General features: G+C 49.6%; 1 protein-coding gene across 1 annotated transcript in view; it reads right to left on the bottom strand.

Moving 5' to 3' along the window:
- Positions 1–26336, bottom strand: part of LOC145867199 (AT-rich interactive domain-containing protein 1B) — a 43285-nt gene that overhangs the window by 1168 nt on the left and 15781 nt on the right. The gene's annotated exons all lie outside the window — the stretch shown is intronic.

A 26336-nucleotide genomic window follows, 5' to 3' on the forward strand; every position in this document is an offset into this window, starting at 1 on the left:
TTTTCTGGGTCCCGGTGAGTTGACTGGAAAATCGTAGCCTAGATGTCAGGCTAATGTTAATCTGTCACCCGTATGGTGGATTTGTGAGCAGGGCAGATTATGTGAAGCGTGATGTCTCCCCTTTTCTCCTCTCCTCTCCAGTGTGGTGGATTATGGATGATTTATGACATTTGTTCCCTCTGTCTCAGTCAGACATGGGAGGGGGGGGGGCTCTGTGTGGCTCATCTCTGCCTCCCTAAACAATAGCTCCACATCCCAACTCAATAACGCCTGAGCCAATCCTGCTGGGAGCAGCAGAATGGCCTACTGTACAGTACTGTATACAATGCCTGGCTGGCTGGCTGGCTGCTAGAGCTAATCAATGGACAATATCCAGGAGATACAGTTGAAGTATGAAGTTTACATACACTTAGGTTGGAATCATTAAAACCCGTTTTTCAACCAATCCACAAATTTCTTGTTAACAAACTATAGTTTTGACAAGTCGGTTAGGTCATCTACTTTGTGCATGACACAAGTAATTTTTCCAACAATTGTTTACAGACAGATTATTTCACTTATAATTCACTGTATCACAATTCCAGTGGGTCAGAAGATTACCTACACTAAGTTGACTGTGTCTTTAAACAGCTTGGAAAATGACAGAAAATTATGTCATGGCTTTAGAAGCTTCTGATAGGCTAATTGACATCATTTGAGTCAATTGGAGGTGTACCTGTGGATGTATTTCAAAGCCTACCTTCAAACTCAGTGCCTCTTTGCTTGACATCATGGGAAAATCAAAAGAAATCAGCCAAGACCTTAGAAAAAAATGTAGACCTCCACAAGTCTGGTTCATCCTTGGGAGCAATTTACAAACGCCTGAAGGTACCACATTCATCTGTACAAACAATAGCACGCAAGTATAAACACCATGGGACCACGCAGCCGTCATACTGCTCAGGAAGGAGACGTGTTCTGTCTCCTAGAGATGAACGTACTTTGGTGCGAAAAATGCAAATCAATCCCAGAACAACAGCAAAGGACCTTGTGAAGATGCTGGAGGAAACACGTACAAAAGTATCTATATCCACAGTAAAACGAGTCCTATATCGACATAACCTGAAAGGCCACTCAGCAAGGAAGAAGCCACTGCTCTAAAACCGCCATAAAAAAGCCAGACTAAGGTTTGTAACTGCACATGGGGACAAAGATCATACTTTTTGGAGAAATGTCCTCTGGTCTGATGAAACAAAAATAGAACTGTTTGGCCATAATGACCATTGTTATTTTTGGATGAAAAAGGGGGAGGCTTGCAAGCCGAAGAACACCATCCCAACCATGAAGCACGGGGGTGGCAGCATCATGTTGTGGGGGTTCTTTGCTGCAGGAGGGACTGGGGTACTTCACAAAATAGATGGCATCATGATGAAGTGGGAAATTATGTGGATGGAAAAGTATGTGGATATATTGAAGCAACATCTCAAGACATCAGTCAGGAAGTTGAAGCTTAGTGGCAAATGGGTCTTCCAAAAGGACAATGACCCCAAGCATACTTCCAATGCTGTGGCAAAATTGCTTAAGGACAACATTGTCAAGGTATTGGAGTGGCCATCACAAAGCCCTGGCCTCGATCCTATAGAAAATGTGTGGGCAGAACTGAAAAAGTGTGTGCGAGCAAGGAGGCCTACAAACCTGACTCAGTTACACCAGCTCTGTCAGGAGGAATGGGATGAAAGAAATAAAAGCTGAAATAAATAATTCTCTCTACTATTATTCTGACATTTCACATTCTTAAAATAAAGTGGTGATCCTAACTGACCGAAGACAGGGAATTTTTACTAGGATTAAATGTCAGGAATTGTGAAAAACTGAGTTTAAATGTATTTGGCTAAGGTGTATGTAAACTTCCGACTTCAACTGTATGTCAAGGAGAAAATCCACAGCATTCATTCAGTTGTGGGAAATTGTATAATGTTAGTTCAAACACTTTTATGACGTAAATTGAATTTAAGATTCAATTTAATAAGATTAATAAGATTAAAAAAACAAAGTCAATATTCTGTGAGCAGGGTTGATGGATGGTCATTTCTGTAGCCTGTTTGCTCTTAAAATTGTTTCAAATAGCCATGATACAGCTCTGCCAATCACTGTACCAACCACAACCACTGACCACAGACTGATGACCACAACCACTCACGCACTCAATCACCAGTGACTATAATCTGACAAAAAAGTGGAAACAAGTGCCATAATGTGGAGCAAAGAGTTATGATACTACAGTTTGTGTGTTATGAAGCGGACTCACACACACACACACACACACACACACACACACACACACACACACACACACACACACACACACACACACACACACACACACACGTACATAAAGTACACCTAAATGCAATAGGTTCAGAGGTTTATACTTTGAAATAACGTTTTTGCGGGAATATCATTATACACACAACCCCCTTTTAAACTCCATCACTTTAAACCCAAGCACACATACAGCTAGTGTACGGCTGTCACCGACAAAACAAAATGTTGGTTGATCAAGAGTCACATTTTTTAACGTGTATTTTTCCATATATAGACACCCTATGTTTGAATAAAATCAACTATATAGGCTACTGAGCTTGTCTGATGCTTTAAGCACTGAAAAAAAAAAATGATACACAGAGTTTAATTTCATTTATAGTAAAGTCTTCATATCTCAAAATCAATGTCATGTGGTTAATCAACATTCAAACTAAATGAAAATGATACAAATCTAAAAGTAACCTCTATTGTCATTGCCAATGTGTAAAAATAGCCTACATAAAGCCAAAAAATAAAAACATTGCAGCCCGAAGGTGGAAAATATCCTGATAAAAATAAATATCCTATAAATCACATTGGCCATGCATGGCCTATCTGCAAGGAACTTGAAACATTGTATCAACTATTGGTCCAGCCAATGGTCCAGCCGAAGCTTGTGCTAGCAAACATTGTATAAAATATTGTGGGCCCTCAGAGTTTCCAGCGCATTTATAGGCCTACATTTATAGGCCTACATTTATAGGCCTACATTTGCGCGCAGGCCAGGTAGACTAGTCTATATGTGTAATCAGGTGCGCGTCCTTTCTCAAGATTGATAGGAGCTCTCCAAACAAAAGACAATGAACAAATTGACAACTCGTAAATGAAAGGAAATAAACCCCCCAAAATTCTCACAAGTGTAGCCTAGGTTGTGCGCTCTGCAAACAACGTGTCCACTCCTACAATGACAACGTTAAGACTGTAGTAATAATATATTGAATGGATTAACAGATATTATGGTAACTAAACAACGTGTCCACTCCTACAATGACAACATTAAGACTGTAGTAATAATATATTGAATGGATTAACAGATATTATGGTAACTAAACAACGTGTCCACTCCTACAATGACAACATTAAGACTGTAGTAATAATATATTGACTGGATTAACAGATATTATGGTAACCAAACAAACATTGTAGATGATAAATAATGGGAATGAACGGTAAATGCACTACTGGTGATACCGATGTACCATCCCTGCAGCCTTCACAATGGATTAGTCCACTCAGACAGACGGGAATCAGACAGGTGTCTCCTGTGGAATATTTTGGATTTATTTGCCACGGCTCGACTAAAACAATCTTGGTCGACCAACAGCCTATTGACCAAACAATCGACCATTCGACTAAATGGGTCAGCCCTAGTGTGGTGTTACTGTCTTCTCCCTCCCCTCCCTCCCTGCCTAACGTTCATATTAATCAGACAGGCCTGTGTGGCTAAAGGGCACCACTCTTCAATCCACAGATCTAGGGCACTCTGCCACTCACTCTGCTGCGATATGGGACGCGCTCAGGTCGCCCTCCCTCCCTCTCTCGCTCCCTCCCTCTCTCCCCTCCCTCCCTCTCTCCCCTCTCCTCCCTCCCTCTCTCCCATCTCCTCCACTCCCTCTCTCCCCTCTCCTCCTCTCCCCTCCCTCCCTCCCTCTCCTCCCTCCCCTCCCTCCCCTCTCCTCCCTCTCTCCCCTCTCCTCCACTCCCTCCCTCCCTCTCTTCCCTCTCTCCCCTCTCCTCCCTCACCTCCCTCTCTCCCATCTCCTCCACTCCGTCTCTCCCCTCTCCTCCTCTCCCCACTCCTCTCTCTCCCCTCTCCTCCCTCCTTCCCTCTCCTCCCTCACCTCTCCTCCCTCTCTCCCCTCTCCTCCCTCCCTCCCTCTCCTCCCTCCCCTCTCCTCCCTCCTTCCCTCTCCTCCCTCCCTCTCCTCCTCTCCCCACTCCTCTCTCTCCCCTCTCCTCCCTCCTTCCCTCTCCTCCCTCACCTCTCCTCCCTCTCTCCCCTCTCCTCCCTCCCTCCCTCCCTCCCTCTCTCCCCTCTCCTCCCTCCCTCCCTCTCCTCCCTCCCCTCTCCTCCCTCCCTCCCTCTCCTCCCTCCCCTCTCCTCCCTCTCTCCCCTCTCCTCCCTCCCTCCCTCTCCTCCCTCCCCTCTCCTCCCTCCTTCCCTCTCCTCCCTCACCTCTCCTCCCTCTCTCCCCTCTCCTCCCTCACCTCTCCTCCCTCTCTCCCCTCTCCTCCCTCCCTCCCTCTCCTCTCTCCCCTCTCCTCCCTCCTTCCCTCTCCTCCCTCACCTCTCCTCCCTCTCTCCCCTCTCCTCCCTCCCTCCCTCCCTCCCCTCTCCTCCCTCCCTCCCTCTCCTCCCTCCCCTCTCCTCCCTCCCTCCCTCTCCTCCCTCCCCTCTCCTCCCTCTCTCCCCTCTCCTCCCTCCCTCCCTCTCCTCCCTCCCCTCTCCTCCCTCCTTCCCTCTCCTCCCTCACCTCTCCTCCCTCTCTCCCCTCTCCTCCCTCACCTCTCCTCCCTCTCTCCCCTCTCCTCCCTCCCTCCCTCTCCTCTCTCCCCTCTCCTCCCTCCCTCCCTCTCCTCTCTCTCCTCCCTCCCTCCCTCCCTCTCCTCCCTCCCCTCTCCTCCCTCTCTCCCCTCTCCTCCCTCCCTCCCTCTCCTCCCTCCCCTCTCCTCCCTCTCTCCCCTCTCCTCCCTCCCTCCCTGGTCTGTCTCAAGTGGAATCCCTTTGCCAATACACTGAGCCCAACTTGAACAAATCCCCTCATGTCACTGCCAAGTTCAGAATGCCACTACTAAACTCAGACCAGGAACAAGGGCTCACTAGTTTGGGGAAGGAAACACATCATTCAAATGGAAGATTACCTAGTGAGAGCTAAAGTTACAACATTACTGCAGTTAAACCCATGGAGGCTGCCGCAAAATATGTAAGATTTTCTAAACTGACTTCAGATTGTCTAAAGTGATTTAAGTGTTACTCCAATATTGTCCTGTAAAGTACTATTAAATGAGATTTCAGCCCAAACTAGGCCTATTTCTGGGGATGAGCCAACTATCTAGTTCATACTACACCAAAAGACTTGATGGCAAATAGAAATGTTTTTTTTTTCCTTGGAGAAACGGATGTACTTTCGAAAAGATGAATAATATAAATTGAATCATGTTTTTTCAGAAAGAGGGACAGTAGATAAAACTGTCACAGGGAATAGAGTACAATTTCTTTATTTGTTCCAATGTATTTTCAGTTTTGTTCATCTGGGCATGCCATTCAACTGAGCTGTTAAGAGAATACTAATTCAGTGCTAAATCTGAACTTCAATTCATGAACTCCCCTGCAGTTTCCAACTCTCGTGAGCTTATTGCAAAACAAAACTATTAAGAAAGGAACACTCGAAAAATGACAACCGTGTGAAACGGCTTAAATTGCTTTTCAGAGTTCTATTGACTCTGATTTTCTGACTTCAAAATGGTTTCAGTCTTTCACTTTAATGTGCAAAGTTGTTAATCAGCGAAGACAAAATAATCCCCACAAAACATAGTGAAATGTGGATTAGGAAACAACAGACTTTACCCATCAAAATCACATAGACATAAAAAAAATATTACTTCATGGTTATTCCTGTAATTTCATTTTGAATGTGGGGACATAAATGGAACTGGTTGCCTCCTATTGGCCTACATGTTGTAGAGAAAATGTGATTGCCTGCATGTGTTCATATGCAGCTCCATCATAAACTGATAGTCTTGGAGCTGCTGAAAGCAGTGGTAGCCCAGCCAAGCACACAAACACACGCACACGGCTCCAGCCCTGCAGCCAGGCCAGGCACTGTGGCCAGGCACTGTGGCCAGGCACTGTGGCCAGGCACTGTGGTCATCACTGTCCTGTCCTCCACACAGATGACCAAATCACCACCTTCCTCCAACAGACTGTCATTACTGTCATTTACTGTCTGTGTCCAGCTCTAGCCTCACACCAGCCCCACCTGCTAACATGTTTATTCTGTCTCCTCTCTCCTGTCTCCTCTCTCCTGTCTCCTCTGACCTGTCTCCTCTGACCTGTCTCCTCTCTCCTGTCTCCTCTGACCTGTCTCCTCTCTCCTGTCTCCTCTGACCTGTCTCCTCTGACCTGTCTCCTCTGACCTGTCTCCTCTCTCCTGTCTCCTCTGACCTGTCTCCTCTCTCCTGTCTCCTCTCTCCTGTCTCCTCTGACCTGTCTCCTCTCTCCTGTCTCCTCTCTCCTGTCTCCTCTGACCTGTCTCCTCTGACCTGTCTCCTCTGACCTGTCTCCTCTGACCTGTCTCCTCTGACCTGTCTCCTCTCTCCTGTCTCCTCTGACCTGTCTCCTCTCTCTTCTCTCCTCTCTCCTGTCTCCTCTGACCTGTCTCCTCTCTTCTGTCTCCTCTGACCTGTCTCCTCTGACCTGTCTCCTCTGACCTGTCTCCTCTGACCTGTCTCCTCTGACCTGTCTCCTCTCTCCTGTCTCCTCTGACCTGTCTCCTCTGACATCTCCTCTCTCCTGTCTTCTCTGACCTGTCTCCTCTGACCTGTCTCCTCTGACCTGTCTCCTCTCTCCTGTCTCCTCTGACCTGTCTCCTCTGACATGTCTCCTCTCTCCTGTCTCCTCTGACCTGTCTCCTCTGACCTGTCTTCTCTCTCCTGTCTCCTCTGACCTGTCTCCTCTGACCTGTCTCCTCTCTCCTGTCTCCTCTGACCTGTCTCCTCTGACCTGTCTCCTCTCTCCTGTCTTCTCTGACCTGTCTCCTCTGACCTGTCTCCTCTGACCTGTCTCCTATGACCTGTCTCCTCTCTCCTGTCTCCTCTGACCTGTCTCCTCTCTTCTGTCTCCTCTGACCTGTCTCCTCTGACATGTCTCCTCTCTCCTGTCTCCTCTGACCTGTCTCCTCTGACCTGTCTCCTCTCTCCTTTCTCCTCTGACCTGTCTCCTCTGACCTGTCTCCTCTCTCCTGTCTCCTCTGACCTGTCTCCTCTGACCTGTCTCCTCTGACCTGTCTCCTCTGACATGTCTCCTCTCTCCTCTCTCCTGTCTCCTCTGGCCTGTCTCCTCTGACCTGTCTCCTCTGACATGTCTCCTCTCTCCTCTCTCCTGTCTCCTCTGGCCTGTCTCCTCTGACCTGTCTCCTCTGACATGTCTCCTCTCTCCTCTCTCCTGTCTCCTCTGACCTGTCTCCTCTGACCTGTCTTCTCTCTCCTGTCTCCTCTGACCTGTCTCCTCTGACATGTCTCCTCTCTCCTGTCTCCTCTGGCCTGTCTCCTCTGACCTGTCTTCTCTCTCCTGTCTCCTCTGACCTGTCTCCTCTGACCTGTCTTCTCTCTCCTGTCTCCTCTGGCCTGTCTCCTCTGACCTGTCTCCTCTGACCTGTCTCCTCTGACCTGTCTTCTCTCTCCTGTCTCCTCTGACCTGTCTCCTCTCTCTTCTCTCCTCTGACCTGTCTCCTCTGACCTGTCTCCTCTGACCTGTCTCCTCTCTCTTCTCTCCTCTGACCTGTCTCCTCTGACCTGTCTCCTCTGACCTGTCTCATCTGACCTGTCTCTTCTGACCTGGGTTTGGTCCATGGCTGAGCTGGATGGATGGTCGGAGGGAGAGAAGACTGAGCCCACCCAGAGAAAAGCCCTGTTAGCTAGCGTAGTTGGCTGTTGTGGTCCAGTCCCAAGCCTCACAACATAGTGATTCTGGACACCATGGACACGGTCATTTATTAAACAAAATGACCATCATATCGTTCCCCAGCTAACTGCTAGCTGTCTTATCATTATTCCATGTGCAACACTCTTGTGGTAGGACAAGACGTACTATAAATGTAACACTACGGCTGTGCCTGCAGTACAAAGCCCTGCATTAGCTCCAAACATAGACCGTTTCATACCGAAGAGAACAGGGAGGGAGAGACTGCAGAGGAGGGGAGAGGAGATCGAGCGCCATATTAATGTGTGTGAATTCCCCACTCCTGCTGACTAAGGTTAGACTTTTCATTTCATGGATGCAAAGACAATACTGATGTCATCAAGAGGAGAGGAGCAGGCAAGTTAACTCTTAACTGCCCAGCCACGATGACAGCAAAATACATCATCTGATGGCAAATGGTAAATATGTGCATTCCTTGAAAACAAATCACAAGTGAATACTCTTATCCAGTGTTATTTGTTAAATGTTATTTGTCACATGCGCTGAATACAACAGGTGTAGACCTTACAGTGAAATGTTTACTTACAAGCCCTTAAGCCCTTAACCAACAATGCAGTTTTTAGAAAAATACAACAAAAAAATAAGAAATTATAGTAACAAATAATTAAAGAGCAGCAGTAAAATAACAGTAACAAGGCTATAAACAGGGGGTACCGGTTTGTCAAGGTAATTGAGGTAATATGTACATGTAGGTAGAGTTATTAAAGTGGCTATGCACAGATAATAACAGAGAGTAGCAGCAGCGTGGGGGGGGGGGGGGGGGGGGCAATGCAAATAGTCTGGGTAGCCATTTGACTAGATGTTCAGGAGTCTTATGGCTTGGGGGTAGAAGCTGTTTAGAAGCCTCTTGGACCTAGACTTGGCGCTCTGGTACCGCTTGCCGTGAGGTAGCAGAGAGACCAGTCTATGACTAGGGTGGCTGGAGTCTTTGACAATGTTTAGGACCTTCCTCTGACACCGCCTGGTATAGAGGTCCTGGATGGCAGGAAGCTTGGCCCCAGTGATGTACTGGGCCGTACGCACTACCCTCTGTAGTGCCTTGCGGTCAGAGGCCGAGCAATTGCCGTACCAGGCAGTGATGCAACCAGTCAGAATGCTCTCGATGATGCAGCTGTAGAACCTTTTGAGGATCTGGGGACCCATGTCAAATCTTTTCAGTCTCCTGAGGGGGAATAGGTTTTGTTGTGCCCTTTTCACGACTGTGTGCTTGCACATGTTAGTTTGTTGGTGATGTGGACACCAAGGTACTTGAAGCTCTCGACCTGCTCCACTGCAGCCCTGTCGATGAGAATGGGGGCCTGTTCGGTCCTCCTTTTCCTGTAGTCCACAATCATCTCCTTTGTCTTGATGACGTTGAGGGAGAAGTTGTTTTACACAGTCACTGAGACTGAACTACTAAAGTGAATGGTCTTGTGTCAAGCATTTTTTTAACTAACGTTACAGAGGGGCTCCATGTAACAATCAGCCTGTAACAGCGCCGTATACTGCTGGTAAACGGTTAGAAACCCTACAACAACACTGACCTTGTGATCTAGTTCCCCTCCAGTGTAAAGAAGCAGGTGCCTTCCCAGGACTGATTTCAAAGTGCATCAGTGAATTCTTTATAAAGACAAAATCTCAATCTGCTTAACACATCAATCCTCGCCATGTTGCAAAATGTCTCTTAGCAAATGTCAGCAGTGATCGTGTGAATGGTCCCTGGGGAGTCATGGTGGAGCAAATTGGCTTTCCTCAGCCCAACAGGCTCAGTCCTGGGTGGCACAGGCAGCTAGGCATGAAGGCCGGCTAGGAATGAGATGTATTCAATTATTACAGGGAGGGAGGGGGATTGACAGAGAGTAGAGAGACAGAGGAGTCATATAGATGGTGAGAGAGAGAATAAGAAAAGAGACAAACTGAGAGAGAGAGAAAGAAAGAGAGAGAAAGACAGAGGTAGAGAGAGAGGAGAGAGAGAGAGTCCGTTGTTGTCATGCAGGCAGGCTGCAGTAGCATCATACTATTGTGTTGAGATCATGCTGGTAATTGCTCTCCCTGGTGTTAGGATGCTGAGGTGCCGGTTGGTAATAGTGCCCTCCGTGTTTGACACCAATATTTACAACACATCCCGTGTGTCTGAGAACACATCCCCCTGCGCTAAAGTAAAGTGGCAGAGCGTTTGGTTCCTCACGCTGAGCACGCAGCCGTCGTTAGAGCGGGGAACAGAGTGAGGGTGAGGGGGAGAGGAGGAGAGAGGGAGGGAGAGGGGGAGAGGAGAAGAGAGGGAGGGAGAGGGGAGGGAGAGGGGGAGAGGAGGAGAGAGGGAGGGAGAGGGGGAGAGGAGAAGAGAGGGAGGGAGAGGGGGAGAGGAGAAGAGAGGGAGGGAGGGGCGCTCATCTGTCTGAGAAGAGATTGGGTTTGAGGATGGCAGGAACTCTTATCCTCCTGGGAAAAAAAACTCTATGAAAAAATGAGACTTGTGACGACGAGACAACTTGACACAAACACACCAGCACAGAATGAAAACAAATACAGCACTTAACAGACAGAGACACATTCACAGCAGCAGGGACACACCAACCCAGCTCTTACCACACCACATCCATGCCAGTATCCTGTATCTCTCGCCAGGCAGTCTATCAACAGTAATGGATTGTCAGTGTTGTCAGTGTTATGCCAGGCCTGCCATGTGCGTGCCACTGCCAGATGCACCCATTCATTCTAGCATTAAATCATCAGAGACACTAGATGATCAGACCTATCTCTGCTGTCTGGCTGCTGTCTGAATGAGGAGATAGAGCTGATATTGACGTGGAGGAGAAAGAAAGAGGAGTCTGTCTCTCCCAGCCTCTCTGAGGAGCTGGCCTGGCCTGCGCTCGGTTGGAGTGCTAGACGCTTCACTTCCTGCCAGCAGGAACCCTGGGACAGAGCCTCAGCCGCTACACAGTTATATCATGTGAGGGAGGGCAGTCGTGGCACGAGAGGAATGTGCTCCCTCCCAGTCAGAGACAGACAGAGACAGAGAGCCAGGCAGGCCAGGCAGAGAGCCAGGCAGGCCAGGCAGAAAGGCAGGCTGCTGGGGAGACGAGACGCTTGGGGGCGCCGGGCGCGTTCCGCAACCATATGAAAGAGCGAAAAAACAATACAATAAATCCATCGCCCCAGGGAGAGAGGAGAGGCTATTCGTTTATTGAGGAAATGTGCTGTGTTTTTTCTCTCTTTAGAGACCAGAGCCTCCATAAACACTGATATTAAATCTACACTTTAGCGATTCAGGGGAATCACCCCTTAGGCTAATAGAATGGTCTGGAAGAGAAGTAATAGTTATTGGCTCCAATAGCTATAAATGAGGCAGAATTATCAAGTGTGTTTATGAATTAGCCGTGGCTATTTCCCGGTAATGTGTTCAGAGAAGGGCAAAATACAGAATTGAATATTAAGAGGAGCAATAGATATACAAATGAAGTTAAAGGTTCCTCTGGGCAGAACTACACTCTCTCCTTCTCTCTTTCATCAGTCAGCCTCTCTGCTTCTAGCTGCTCTAATAATAAACAGGCTATTCAGCTGCTCCCCTAACCATGGTGCAAGAGGAGTATGGCCTCGAGTCGTGCAGTATAGAAATGGAAGACTGCACTGCTACAGTATAAAGAACGCTCCCAAATGATTATGGCAATGATTCAACCCTTAGGTCTTCATCAATCCATTGGATGTGCTACCTTCTATCCCTCCTCAAGTACAGCATTCAGACCCATAGTGCAGTCTTAGTGAATCACCACTACACTACAGGGAGTGAATGACACAATGTCATTGTGCTTTGGACCCCAGCCTAGTCCTCTCTGGATATCCGTGTTTTCGGCGGAGCGATCCATCACTTATAAAACAACACACAGATATCCTGACCTTCTATCCTCCGCCGGTTATTAGATACTCATTAAAAGTCACCTGAAACAATTTGAACCAAATTGATTTCATTATCGGACTCCGTACGAGGCACAGCGACTGTCTGATGGCGCAGCGGGAAATTTACTAAGTTAATTACAAAAACATTTTCTACATGATGCGCTGGCTGCTGTTGATTTATCATTGTCAGGACATTGTATGGATGAGACAACAGCAGGCTGGTGAATAGATCACACTGCAGCTACATTCAGAGAACTGAGGCTGGATGGAGAGGGTGTGCATGCGTGTCTTTTGGGGGGTTGTCTGGGATAATTATAAGCCAGGTCCCCCCTCCCCCACCCTGCACCCCTCCCAAGCGATACAAGGCAAGAGCATCGGGGTGTTGATGTTCCTCTTAATTACCTGTGCCTCTGGCTGAATGAGCTGGTTGACCCGGGAGTTCTCTGGAAATGGGCTGGCTGTGACCCCCATGGCCTCTCCAGGCCAATCCAGGGGAGAGCGCTGAGCCCAGGTCGCTTCCAATCTCTTAAGACCTCTGAATCAATCAGCAAACTGGATGAGAACATGGTGTGGTGGTGCTGAGCGATCAATGAGAGCAAGCCTAAAGCCTAATGCCTGTCCAGGCTCCAGCCACACACCCAGGCTCCAGCCACACACCCAGGCTCCAGCCACACACCCAGGGTCCAGCCTAACACCCAGGCTCCAGCCACACACCCAGGCTCCAGCCACACACCCAGGGTTCAGCCTAACACCCAGGCTCCAGCCACACACCCAGGCTCCAGCCACACACCCAGGGTCCAGCCTAACACCCAGGCTCCAGCCACACACCCAGGCTCCAGCCTAACACCCAGGCTCCAGCCACACACCCAGGGTCCAGCCTAACACCCAGGCTCCAGCCACACACACAGGCTCCAGCCTAACACCCAGGCTCCAGCCACACACCCAGGCTCCAGCCACCCACCCAGGCTCCAGCCACACACCCAGGCTCCAGCCTAACACCCAGGCTCCAGTCACACACCCAGGCTCCAGCCTAACACCCAGGGTCCAGCCTAACACCCAGGCTCCAGCCACACACCCAGGGTCCAGCCACACACCCAGGCTCCAGCCTAACACCCAGGCTCCAGCCTAACACCCAGGCTCCAGCCACCCACCCAGGCTCCAGCCACCCACCCAGGCTCCAGCCACCCACCCAGGCTCCAGCCTATCACCCAGGCTCCAGCCTAACACCCAGGCTCCAGCCACACACCCAGGCTCCAGCCACACACCCAGGGTCCAGCCTAACACCCAGGCTCCAGCCTAACACCCAGGCTCCAGCCACCCACCCAGGGTCCAGCCTAACACCCAGGCTCCAGCCACACACCCAGGCTCCAGCATAACACCCAGGCTCCAGCCACCCACCCAGGCTCCAGCCACCCACCCAGGCTCCAGCCACCCACCCAGGCTCCAGCCTATCACCCAGGCTCCAGCCTAACACCCAGGCTCCAGCCACACACCCAGGCTCCAGCCACACACCCAGGGTCCAGCCTAACACCCAGGCTCCAGCCTAACACCCAGGCTCCAGCCACCCACCCAGGGTCCAGCCTAACACCCAGGCTCCAGCCACACACCCAGGCTCCAGCATAACACCCAGGCTCCAGCCACACACACAGGCTCCAGCCTAACACCCAGGCTCCAGCCACCCAACCAGGCTCCAGCCTAACACCCAGGCTCCAGCCTAACACCCAGGCTCCAGCCACCCACCCAGGGTCCAGCCTAACACCCAGGCTCCAGCCACCCACCCAGGCTCCAGCCTAACACCCAGGCTCCAGCCTAACACCCAGGCTCCAGCCTAACACCCAGGCTCCAGCCACCCACCCAGGCTTCAGCCTAACACCCAGGCTCCAGCCTAACACCCAGGCTCCAGCCACCCACCCAGGGTTCAGCCTAACACCCAGGCTCCAGCCTAACACCCAGGCTTCAGCCACCCACCCAGGCTCCAGCCACCCACCCAGGGTTCAGCCTAACACCCAGGCTTCAGCCACACCCCAATGCAGTGTTTCCCCTAAATGCATTTAGCAGCGTATAGATGTATGCCCCAGGAAGACCCCCCTCCTGCTAACTCCTGCAAAAACAATCTCAGGGGAAACACTTCAAGGCCTCTCTCATTCTGAAGAAGCATCACTAAAGACTAAGGCTATGGAACAGTGAACTAAGCCTTTATGTATCAACACCAATACTGTCGAGATGCGCCCTGCTCTGGACAAGCAATTGGTTAACAAAAATACCCACCTTCATTTCTGTTATTTTTAATAGACTACAACCATAACACGTTTTTATTGCTGTGTTTTTAAAGCACAGACATATTAAAACATAGAGAAAGGCCAAAGCAAACCCTTCAATTGAACTGCCCAGTCTGCTTAATTTCACCATGTGTACTTGGCTTCATCATTACATCTGGGGCCAGATGCTGGGAGAACAAGCTGTTTGTGAAGTCTTGGACAGTGGACAGACACTTGGCAATACTTCTACTGTGGAAGGAATGTGTTGTTTGATCCAGAGATAGAAACATATTAAGAGGAAGAAGAGTCCGTCCTACACTATTTATTCTAATAGTCCCAGTACGCCCAACACAGACCCAGCAGTAAACTACACATCCAATACAATTGGTTCAGGTCTCACCATAAGGGTTCCCATGTTTCCCCATGGAGATCAAACCCTCTATCTGGCCTCAAAGCCAACACCATATTTCTTTCGAGGCCTCTCGTCAAGTCACATAGAGGCAGATGTTTTATGGAGGGCAGCCCCGTCCCAGAGCTTTGATCCAGCGAGCCAGGCTGGGGTTGTGGGGCAGGCAGAGCATCTGGGAGGCAGCATGGGTAAGTGGAAGCACATTGAGCTGCTTTTACAGGTTCTCTCCGAGCAGGACTCCATTCCTAGGCTACGACCATGGAGAGCAAAACAATAGCAAAACAAAGGCAACAGCAACAGCAATGCACAAACCCTGCCGTTGTCAATATCCAATATCTTTCAATTCAGTCAGTAGTAACAATATAAAACCAAAATGTCAATCTCCTCTGAGGAAACATAGCTTTATATCCCTCACAAATTACTCACAACAAAATCTACATTTATTCATTCCATTCTGTTTACTGTATTATCCACTTTTCTTCATTATCTTCCATTTGTTTACAGGAATAAAAGCCTGACGGAATGCCCCTTCTACAAGCACAATACATCACACCACTCACACACACATCATTCAAACTCAAAGAACACAGATAAGTGATAGATGGCCATTTTTCCCCAATATGCATTCCATTAGCATTTCCTGCCTCGCGTTCTCTCTCCTCCGCATGAAGGAGGGAGGGTGTGAAGGATGGAGGGAGGAGGGAGGTGGAGGAGGAAGAGGTGGAGGAGGAAGAGGGAGGGATGGAAAGGGAGCAGGCTCACAGTAAAGCCGGACGTGTCCTCTTTCCCAGGCCTAATTTAGGATTCAATTACAATACTCTTTAAAAGCACCGACTTGCAATTAATTATTTTAAGATTAGCCTGAACGTAATGGGCCTCTGACTAATGCAGCCCGACGCAAGATGCTCGGTTCGGCTCAGCCACAAGACCTTGTTGCTTTTGTTGCTTTCTCTCTCTCTCTCTCTCTCTCTCTCTCTCTCTCTCTCTCTATAGGAAACAGATAGATACATCAGTCTTCTACCGCTCCCTCCCTCTGTCCTTCCTTTTTTAATACACATTGTTCTGTTATGTTCTGTTTTTACCTCAACTTTCTCTCCAGCTCACTCTCCTTGGCACGCGATTGATATTGGTACACTACGCTGGTCTGCTTTTACAAGCCACTGGGGCCCCGCCGTCGGCCCCGGCCCAGGAGAAACGCTGACGGATGCACCCTCTGCCGCTGCCCGCCACCAGCTACGGCGAGGCGTAAGTGAAAAAACATCCTCTGCCACTTTGATTGGAGGCAAGCGAAACATTTCTCTTCCCTACGTCTGATGGCTTTTCCTCCCTTCCTCTCTTCTCTTCTCCCTCTCTTTCTTTCTCTTCTTTCTCGCTGTCTGCCTGCAGCCTGTGTGCACGGAAATGCATGTCTCTCCCTCCAGCATCAGCCAGCCCCTATTCTGTTTATTTAAATATCTGATATGTAAGCAGTCATAAAATATATGTCATAACACAGGGAGAATGATATGTGGAAAGGCCATTACGTATAATGGTTTCTGATGCGCACAGGGCCCATAGTGACAGGCCTGAGCAGGGACCCAACAGAGACTAGAGGGAGCAGAGGCGCCTGACAAGCAGAAACCAGAGCTAGCTGCACGCCCAACTACACAAACACACACAAGGCAGAAGGCAGGGGCCCTAACACAAGGAGAATAGGCCCTCTGTCATGCACTATTTACCTCTGAAACACACACTCCCAGGATTCCACAATACAAACCCATAACGACATATGTATAATCCCCTTCTTTAATCTGAGAAATACTTCTGCTCAATCTAATGTAATGCTCCCTTAGATTCCTGCTCCTCAGTGTCTGAACAATGTAATATTGACCCACCTGAGGTTCCCATTAGGACAGCAGCAGTGCTCCCATTAGAGAAGGCTCATCCTCTGTGGACGGCCTCATTACCCTCTCATTTCTCCAAGTGGCAGATGATTTTTATTGGCCTACATGTGCAACACCCAGAGGAGTACAGCTGTTTCAATTTCACCACATAATGACGGAAACATGAAGGGAGAAATGAGGTAAATACTGTAAATCTCACAGTAGACCCAAGTGATAACAAATGAGCCATGTCCAAATAAACAAGGCCCTGATAGGGAACACAGAGAGGGAGTCGATTTCAGACTCTGACCCTGGATTTCTCCTCCCAGAAAAATAAATATTGAAAGTGAATCAGCATAAAATCCATGAAGGAAAGAATGAAAGTGTGAGCATGTTCGTTAAGGGGATGGTATTGGCTTGGCATTTCAAACATCCTCTCTTTAACAAGCTCCCATCATGCCACAGGGCTGACGGGGGGAGTGGCACAGGGTTAGGGGTCACAGGTCAACATGAGGTGTTTCCACTGACCCCAAAACCTCAGTAACCCCCCAAACACACACACCTGCTGGGGCTGAGGAGGACCTACAGAGCCCAGGTCTCTTCGTCCTTCAGCTCCTCTCGCCCTCCAAGCGCTTAATTATCTCTAATTGGACTGATTGTCTTTTTTCCTCCTCTCCTATAATGGAACTATTCATCTTTAATGCTTAATGAGTGCAGCAGGCAGACAGCACCACAGTCATCCACTAACTACCTAACTACAGCACTGAAGGTCAACACCAAGGACTGGCTGACTGGGGAGGAGGAGGGAGAGGAGAGTTGAAAACACTTTGGGAAAGAGAGAGACACAGACCGATAGCGAGAGATAGTAGAGGAAGAAGAGCGAGGTGGGAAGAGAAAGAAAAGAGAGAGGAGAGAGGAGAGAGAACTAGAACGGCAGAGTGTGATAATGAGAGAGAGAGAGAGAGAGAGAGAGAGAGAGAGAGAGAGAGAGAGAGAGAGAGAGAGAGGGAGACAGAGGGAGAGAGAGAGAGAGAGAGGGAGTCAGAGGGAGTCAGAGGGAGATAGAGAGAGACAGAGAGAGTCAGAGGGAGTCAGAGGGAGACAGAGAGAGACAGAGAGAGTCAGAGGGAGACATAGGGAGACAGAGGGAGTTAGAGGGAGTCAGAGGGAGACAGAGGGAGACAGAGAAAGACAGAGGGAGACAGAGAGAGACAGAGAGAGACAGAGGGAGACATAGGGAGACAGAGGGAGTCAGAGGGAGACAGAGAGAGAGAGAGGGAGTCAGAGGGAGTCAGAGGGAGACAGAGGGAGACAGAGGGAGACAGAGGGAGTTAGAGGGAGTCAGAGGGAGACAGAGAGAGACAGAGGGAGACAGAGGGAGTCAGAGGGAGACAGAGAGAGACAGAGTGAGAGAGAAGGAGACAGAGAGAGAGAGAGAGAGAGAGAGGGGGGGGGGGGAGACAGAGGGAGACAGAGGGAGACAGAGAGAGACAGAGGGAGACAGAGGGAGTCAGAGGGAGTCAGAGGGAGTCAGAGGGAGACAGAGGGAGACAGAGGGAGACAGAGAGAGACAGAGAGAGACAGAGGGAGACAGAGGGAGACAGAGAGAGACAGAGGGAGACAGAGCGAGACAGAGGGAGACAGAGGGAGTCAGAGGGAGACAGAGAGAGACAGAGTGAGAGAGAGGGAGACAGAGAGAGAGAGAGAGAGAGAGAGAGAGGGGGGGGGGAGACAGAGGGAGACAGAGGGAGACAGAGGGAGTCAGAGGGAGACAGAGGGAGTCAGAGAGAGACAGAGGGAGACAGAGGGAGTCAGAGGGAGACAGAGAGGAGAGAGAGAGAGAGAGAGAGTCAGAGGGAGACAGAGAGAGACAGAGTGAGAGAGAGGGAGTCAGAGGGAGACAGAGGGAGACAGAGGGAATCAGAGGGAGTCAGAGGGAGTCAGAGGGAGACAGAGAGAGACAGAGGGAGACAGAGAGAGACAGAGGGAGACAGAGGGAGACAGAGAGAGTCAGAGAGAGACAGAGGGAGACAGAGGGAGTCAGAGGGAGACAGAGAGAGACAGAGTGAGAGAGAGGGAGTCAGAGGGAGACAGAGGGAGACAGAGGGAGTCAGAGGGAGTCAGAGGGAGACAGAGAGAGACAGAGAGAGTCAGAGGGAGACAGAGAGAGACAGAGAGAGACAGAGAGAGACAGAGGGAGACAGAGGGAGAAAGAGAGACAGAGAGAGACAGAGGGAGACAGAGGGAGACAGAGAGAGACAGAGGGAGACAGAGGGAGACAGAGGGAGACAGAGAGAGACAGAGAGAGTCAGAGGGAGACAGAGGGAGACAGAGGGAGACAGAGGGAATCAGAGGGAGTCAGAGGGAGTCAGAGGGAGACAGAGGGAGACAGAGGGAGTCAGAGGGAGACAGAGAGAGACAGAGGGAGACAGAGGGAGACAGAGGGAGACAGAGAGAGAGAGAGGGAGTCAGAGGGAGACAGAGGGAGACAGAGGGAATCAGAGGGAGACAGAGAGAGACAGAGGGAGACAGAGGGAGACAGAGGGAGACAGAGAGAGACAGAGAGAGAGACAGAGGGAGACAGAGAGAGACAGAGGGAGACAGAGGGAGACAGAGGGAGACAGAGAGAGACAGAGGGAGACAGAGAGGGAGACAAAGGGAGACAGAGAGAGACAGAGAGGGAGACAGAGGGAGACAGAGAGACAGAGGGAGACAGAGGGAGACAAAGGGAGACAGAGAGAGACAGAGGGAGTCAGAGAGAGACAGAGAGAGACAGAGGGAGTCAGAGAGAGACAGAGAGAGACAGAGGGAGACAGAGAGAGAGGCAGAGGGCGACAGAGAGAGACAGAGAGAGACAGAGGGCGACAGAGAGAGACAGAGAGAGACAGAGGGAGAAAGAGGGAGACAGAGGGTGACAGAGGGAGACAGAGGGAGACAGAGAGAGAGAGACAGAGGGAGACGGAAAGAGACAGAGGGAGACAGAGAGAGACAGAGGGAGACAGAGAGAGTCAGAGGGAGACAGAGGGAGACAGAGGGCGACAGAGGGAGACAGAGGGAGTCAGAGGGAGACAGGGGGAGTCAGAGGGAGACAGAGAGAGATAGAGAGAGAGACAGAGAGAGAGACAGACGGAGACGGAGAGAGACAGAGGGAGACAGAGAGAGACAGAGGGAGACAGAGAGAGTCAGAGGGAGACAGAGGGAGACAGAGAGGGAGACAGAGGGAGTCAGAGGGAGAGAGAGGGAGATAGAGGGAGACAGAGGGAGAAAGAGGGAGACAGAGAGAGAAAGAGGGAGACAGAGAGAGTCAGAGGGAGACAGAGGGAGTCAGAGGGAGACAGGGGGAGTCAGAGGGAGACAGAGAGAGATAGAGAGAGACAGAGAGAGAGAGAGACAGACGGAGACGGAGAGAGACAGAGGGAGACAGAGAGAGACAGAGGGAGACAGAGAGAGTCAGAGGGAGACAGAGGGAGACAGAGAAAGACAGAGGGAGACAGAGGGAGTCAGAGGGAGACAGAGAGAGACAGAGGGAGACAGAGAGAGACAGAGAGAGACAGAGGGAGAAAGAGGGAGACAGAGAGGGAGACAGAGGGACACAGAGAGAGACAGAGAGAGACAGAGGGAGACAGAGAGAGAGAGACCGAGGGAGACCGAGGGAGACAGAGAGAGACAGAGAGAGACAGAGAGAGACAGAGGGAGACAGAGGGAGACAGAGAGACAGAGAGAGACAGAGGGAGACAGAGGGAGACAGAGAGAGACAGAGGGAGACAGAGGGAGACAGAGGGAGACAGAGAGAGACAGAGAGAGTCAGAGAGGGAGACAGAGGGGAGACAGAGGGAGTCAGAGAGAGACAGAGAGGAGACAGAGGGAGTCAGAGGGAGACAGAGAGAGAGAGAGAGAGAGAGAGAGAGAGAGTCAGAGGGAGACAGAGAGAGACAGAGTGAGAGAGAGGGAGTCAGAGGGAGACAGAGGGAGACAGAGGGAGACAGAGAGAGACAGAGAGAGACAGAGGGAGACAGAGAGAGACAGAGGGAGACAGAGGGAGACAGAGGGAGACAGAGAGAGACAGAGGGAGACAGAGGGAGACAAAGGGAGACAGAGAGAGACAGAGGGAGACAGAGGGAGACAGAGGGAGACAGAGAGACAGAGGGAGACAGAGGGAGACAAAGGGAGACAGAGAGAGACACAGGGAGTCAGAGAGAGACAGAGAGAGACAGAGGGAGTCAGAGAGAGACAGAGAGAGACAGAGGGAGACAGAGAGAGACAGAGGGCGACAGAGAGAGACAGAGAGAGACAGAGAGAGACAGAGGGAGAAAGAGAGGAGACAGAGGGAGACAGAGGGAGACAGAGGGAGACAGAGAGAGAGACAGATGGAGACGGAAAGAGACAGAGGGAGACAGAGAGAGACAGAAGGAGACAGAGAGAGAGTCAGAGGGAGACAGAGAGGGAGACAGAGGGCGACAGAGGGAGACAGAGGGAGTCAGAGGGAGACAGGGGGAGTCAGAGGGAGACAGAGAGAGATAGAGAGAGACAGAGAGAGAGACAGACGGAGACGGAGAGAGACAGAGGGAGACAGAGAGAGACAGAGGGAGACAGAGAGAGTCAGAGGGGAGACAGAGGGAGACAGAGGGAGACAGAGGGAGACAGAGGGAGACAGAGGGAGAAAGAGAGGGAGACAGAGGGAGACAGAGAGAGTCAGAGGGGAGACAGAGGGAGTCAGAGGGAGACAGGGGGAGTCAGAGGGAGACAGAGAGAGATAGAGAGAGACAGAGAGAGACAGACGGAGACGGAGAGAGACAGAGGGAGACAGAGAGAGACAGAGGGAGACAGAGAGAGTCAGAGGGAGACAGAGGGAGACAGAGAAAGACAGAGGGAGACAGAGGGAGTCAGAGGGAGACAGAGGGAGACAGAGAGAGACAGAGGGAGACAGAGAGAGACAGAGGGCGACAGAGAGAGACAGAAAGAGACAGAGGGCGACAGAGAGAGACAGAGGGAGACAGAGAGAGACAGAGGGAGACAGAGAGAGAGAGACCGAGGGAGACCGAGGGAGACAGAGAGACACAGAGAGAGACAGAGAGAGACAGAGGGAGACAGAGGGAGACAGAGAGACACAGAGAGAGACAGAGAGCGACAGAGGGAGACAGAGGGAGACAGAGAGAGACAGAAAGAGACAGAGGGAGACAGAGGGAGAGAGACCGAGGGAGACAGAGAGACACAGAGGGAGACAGAGGGAGACAGAGGGAGACAGAGAGAGACAGAGGGCGACAGAGAGAGACAGAGGGAGACAGAGAGAGAGAGACCGAGGGAGACAGAGAGACACAGAGGGAGACAGAGGGAGACAGAGGGAGACAGAGAGAGACAGAAAGAGACAGAGGGAGACAGAGGGAGAGAGACCGAGGGAGACAGAGAGACACAGAGGGAGACAGAGGGAGACAGAGGGAGACAGAGAGAGACAGAAAGAGACAGAGGGAGACAGAGGGAGAGAGAGAGAGAGAGAGAGAGAGAGAGAGAGAGAGAGAGAGAGAGAGAGAGAAGACATTTTGGAAATGTTTCCTTTCAGATTGCAACAACCACTAAAGCTACGTCTGCAATTCTGTCAATGTCACTGGTGGTTTCCAACACACAAACAAATACACACATAGAAACATTGTAGGGCATAAACTCTATATACAGTGTAACATACTGTACATTTGGCAGAAAAGATATCTCCGGGTGTCCTCATCACACCCACCACCCAGATCCATTCTAACCCAGAGCATGTCTCATGTCTCAGCCTCCACACTGGGCAAAGGAACACTTTGTTAGCCAAACTATGGATTATGCTAATGTGATCTACAACAGGGCAAACAGCCTCCCTTCTGACATACAGCTGACGTTATAGTAACCTTTACATGTTTGTCCAACAATACCAATGGATGTTCATCAAGAAGACAAAACATGGTATTGTCGAGGGAGGTGGTGTTACAGCAAGCCTGTCTCCTGCTCACAGCACTAGTAGATTTTAGTGAAAAGATGCCAAACCAATAACAAACTCTCCTTTTGCATTCCATTTTAAATGAGATCTATATGCTATTGCTCAAACAATATACTTGAAGTTTAACTAGTGTAGGTACAAACTGGTTTGTAAATGTATATTTTGATATTTCTGCAAACATACACTGCGTGGCCAAAAGTATGTGGACAGCTGCTCGTCAAACGTCTCATTCCAAAATCATGGGCATTAATATGGAGTTGGTCCCCCCTTTACTGCTATAACAGCCTCCACTCTTATGGGAAGACTTTCCACTAGATGTTAGAACATTGCTGAGGGGACTTGCTTCCATTCAGCGACAAGATGATTAGTGAGGTCAGCACTGATGTTGGGTGATTAGGCCCGCAGTCGGCATTCCAAATCATGCCAAAGGTGTTTCGGTCAGGGCTCTGTGCAGGCCAGTCAAGATATTCCACACTGATGTCGACAAACCATTTCTGTATGGACCTCGCTTTGTGCCAGGGGCATTGTCATGCTGAAACAGGAAAGGGCCTTCCCCAAACTATTGCCACAGTTGGAAGTACAGAATTGTCTAGAATGTCCCTTCACTGGAACTAAGGGCCTAGCCCGAACCATGAAAACCAGACCATTATTCCTCCTCCACCAAACTTTACAGTTGGCACTATGCATTTGGGCGGGTAGCGTTCTCCTGGCATCCTCCAAACCTAGGTTCGTCCGTCAGACTACCAGATAGTGAGGTGTGATTCATCACTCCAGAGAACGTGTTTCCACTGCTCCAGAGTCCAATGGCGGTGAGCTTTACACCACTCCAGTCAACGCTTGGCATTGCGCATGGTGATCTTAAGCTTGTGTGCGGCTGGAAAACCAATTTTCCAGCCGCGTGCTGACGTTGCTTTCAACGTCAGCGTTGCTTCCATTTTTACACGCTATGTCCTTCAGCACTTGGTGGTCCCGATCTGAGCCGTTGTTGCTCCTAGACGTTTCTACTTCACAATAACAGCTCTTACGGTTGACCGGTGCAACTCTAACAGGGCATAAATATTACGAACTGACTTGTTGGACAGGTGGCATCCTATGACGGTGCCACGTTGAAAGTCACTGAGCTCTTCAGTAAGGCCATTCTACTACCAATGTTTTCCTTTGGAGATTGTACGGCTGTGTGCTCGGTTTCATACACCTGTCAGCAACAGGTGGGGCTGAAATAGCCAAATCCACTAATTTGAAGGGGTTTCCACATACTTTTGTATATATAGTGTATTTCCAAACCAACCTTCCCAAATTATTACAGCACAGAAATACTTGAACAGGCTTATTGAGTTTGTTTGCAAGTACACTTACACAGACACAATATCCATATTTTGTCCAATCAGCCAGTGTTTTTGTGGCCTGGGGTGTGGTGGGGATCGAGATGACATAATTGCTCTAATTGCTTTAATTGGTGTAAATGACAACCTGTTCAGACAGAGGTGGTCAACACAGTCCCACATTTGACCAGAGGCTCTAAATCATCTCTACCATCATCACACCTTCTCACACGGTCAATTTGCCAGATCAACGGCTGTCATTCTGTCTATTGCAATCAGAAGGTTGGGCAGGGGTGAATAAAGCAGATCTTCCCCTACTGCTGCTAGTAACTACAGCAGAGAGAGATATCTTTCCCAAAATTATAATTCAATACAAAGAATTTGAAACTATAAAAGATGAAGAAAAAATCTAATATTTATTGGGTGAAAAGCCAAAATGTGCAGTTTTGGCAGCCAAATATGTGTCCTCCTGCCACAACCTGAGGGACAGCCAAATATGTGTCCTCCTGCCACAACCTGAGGGACAGCCAAATATGTGTCCTCCTGCCACAACCTGAGGGACAGCCAAATATGTGTCCTCCTGCCACAACCTGAGACACAGCCAAATATGTGTCCTCCTGCCACAACCTGAGAGACAGCCAAATATGTGTCCTCCTGCCACAACCTGAGGGACAGCCAAATATGTGTCCTCCTGCCACAACCTGAGGGACGGACAAATATCTGTCCTCCTGCCACAACCTGAGGGACAGCCAAATATGTGTCCTCCTGCCACAACCTGAGAGACAGCCAAATATGTGTCCTCCTGCCACAACCTGAGGGACAGCCAAATATGTGTCCTCCTGCCACAACCTGAGAGACAGCCAAATATGTGTCCTCCTGCCACAACCTGAGGGACAGCCAAATATGTGTCCTCCTGCCACAACCTGAGGGACAGCCAAATATGTGTCCTCCTGCCACAACCTGAGGGACAGCCAAATATGTGTCCTCCTGCCACAACCTGAGGGACAGCCAAATATGTGTCCTCCTGCCACAACCTGAGGGACAGCCAAATATGTCTCCTCCTGCCACAACCTGAGGGACAGCCAAATATGTGTCCTCCTGCCACAACCTGAGGGACAGCCAAATATGTGTCCTCCTGCCACAACCTGAGAGACAGCCTGTGAAGAGTGCAAAGTAATGTGGATAATATTTCCCATCTTGTTTTGTTTTGTCCTTCATACCAGCTCATGTGTCTTCTCAGTCATGTTGACACTGGTCTACTACCATCGCTTTAATGTATTGTTGTTCTGATTAATATTGTTAGAGAGAGAGAGAGGGAAGTGGAAGAGAGAGAGAAGGGAAGAGGAAGTGAGAGAGGGAAGAGGAAGAGAGAGAGGGAAGAGGAAGAGAGAGAGGGAAGAGGAAGAGAGAGAGGGAAGAGGAAGAGAGAGAGGGAAGAGGAAGAGAGAGAGGGAAGAGGAAGAGAGAGAGGGAAGAGGAAGAGAGAGAGGGAAGAGGAAGAGAGAGAGGGAAGAGGAAGAGAGAGAGGGAAGAGGAAGAGAGAGAGGGAAGAGGAAGAGAGAGAGGGAAGAGGAAGAGAGAGAGGGAAGAGGAAGAGAGAGAAGGGAAGAGGAAGAGAGAGAGGGAAGAGGAAGAGAGAGAGGGAAGAGGAAGAGAGAGAGGGAAGAGGAAGAGAGAGAAGGGAAGAGGAAGAGAGAGAGGGAAGAGGAAGAGAGAGAAGGGAAGCGGAAGAGAGAGAGGGAAGAGGAAGATAGAGAGAATGGAAGAGGAAGTGAGAGAGTGGGAAGAGAGAGAGGGAAGAGGAAGATAGAGAGAATGGAAGAGGAAGTGAGAGAGTGGGAAGAGAGAGAGGGGGAAGGGGAAGAGAGAAAGGGGGCAGAAGAATAGAAAGAGAGAGAGAATTTACAACAACAACAAAACAGAGCAAACTAGAATGCTATTTGGCCCTAAACAGAGAGTTCTGAATACCTGATCACTGTGACTGACCCAAAATTAAGGAAATCTTTGAATATGTACATACTCTGTGCACACTGCCCACAAAATGAGGTGGGAACTGAGCTGCACTTCCTAACCTCCTGCCAAATGTATGACCATATTAGAGACACATATTTCCCTCAGATTACACTGACCCACAAAGAATTTGAAAACAAACCCAATTTTGATAAGCCCACATATCTATTGGGTGAAATACCACAGTGTACCATCACAGCAGCAAGATATGTAACCTGTTGCCACAAGAAAAGGGCAACCAGTGAAGAACAAACACCATTGTAAATGCAACCTATATTTATGTTGATTTATTTTCCCATTTGTACTTTAACTATTTGCATATCATTACAACACTGTATTTAGACATAATATGACATTTGAAATGTCTTTATTCTTTTGGAACTTTTGTGAGTGTAATGTTTACTGTTAATAGTTTTTTTCACTTTTGTTTATTATCTATTTCACTTGCTTTGGCAATGTAAACATATGTTTCCCATGCCAATAAAGCCCCTTAAATTGAAATTGAGGGAGAGAGAGAGAGAGCGAGAGAGAGAGAGAGAGAGAGAGAGAGAGAGGGAGGGAGGGAGGGAGGGAGAGGGAGGGAG

This window comes from Salmo salar, chromosome 01, assembly GCF_965601325.2.
Source record: "Salmo salar chromosome 01, fSalSal1, whole genome shotgun sequence".
Classification (NCBI taxonomy): Eukaryota; Metazoa; Chordata; class Actinopteri; order Salmoniformes; family Salmonidae; genus Salmo; species Salmo salar.